Here is a 1206-nt window from a genome sequence, read left to right as displayed (position 1 = left end):
CCGACCTGGGCCGGTTCACCCCTCCTTAGGCAACCTGGTGGTCCCCCGCTCCCGGGAGGTCACCATATTGATGCCGAACTTAGTGCGGACACCCGATCGGCATAGCGCACTACAGCCCAGAACTCCTGGGCTCAAGCGATCCTCCTGCCTCAGCCTCCCGAGTAGCTGGGACTACAGGCGCGCGCCACCGCGCCCGGCGCTCAGAAGGCCTGCAAAGCAGATACTAGAGGCTACGGTGTGATGACGTTACCCGGAGGCGGAGCAAAGGCGGGGCTGTGCCTGTTGCGAGAATGGGAACGCCCAGTGGGAGGCGGTCCGGAGGCTGAGACCGTGTGACGTCATCGGGAATGGGTTGCTGTCCTGCTTTACTGGGCTCTGAGCCGGTGAAGTCGCTTTCACTGTTCGGGCCTCGGCTCTGGGTGTTTTGCCCGAACACTGTGTTCTTGTACTTAAACCAGGCTTTAGTACATACTGCAACTTTGGGGGGAAGTTACTTACGAGGGAACCATCTGTCTCTAAAAGTCTCATTGTCCACAGCAAGCAGGTGCCTTTGCTCTACAGCTGTACGAAGAAGTATAACTTGTCGTAGCAAGGGGGTTGGGGGGGTCTGCAAAAATGTCTGAGGCAACTCACTTTTCACTACTGAAATGAAGGAAGTTTGAGGGAGTGGTCTGCTTTCGTAGCCCCCGCATGTTCTTTGCCGGTTATTGTAGGGGAAAAAATCTACTATATGGGTAGATGGCGCAAGGATTAGGATTTGTCAGCCTGGCGTCGTTTTTGGAAGAAGTGTGGGTTAGGAAGGGGTAGGAGGAAGAAGGAAAGAAGGATTTCCAACCGTAGTGGATCTGCAACCACCAGACCTTCTATCTGTCCCGTCACAATCTTTCCCATTCCTCTTTTCTCCTAGAAGATAGTCCAAACTTCCCCCACCACCTCCTCTGTTGCATCACACAACTTCAATCCCTCCCTCATAGATAAACCGAGACCATCAGAAAACTCTATCAAGTCCTGGTTACTCCCTCCTCTAAATTTGTGTTTACATTTTCAAGAAAGGGCAACTCTGTTGTGGCTTCCTATCTCAAATCTAGTAGGTAAAAATTTCTCCATCATTTCCATACCCATCCTCTCTTTCACTTGTTTAAAGAGATGCTGAGTTTTCTTTCATCTTAAGAACTCTCCTTTGACTTTGCCTCTTTTTCCAAATGG

Source organism: Leptonychotes weddellii, chromosome 9, assembly GCF_054177405.1.
Source record: "Leptonychotes weddellii isolate Sample4059 chromosome 9, ASM5417740v2, whole genome shotgun sequence".
Taxonomy (NCBI): domain Eukaryota; kingdom Metazoa; phylum Chordata; class Mammalia; order Carnivora; family Phocidae; genus Leptonychotes; species Leptonychotes weddellii.
The sequence above is the reverse complement of the archived record's forward strand: the minus strand, read 5'-3'. Positions refer to the sequence as shown.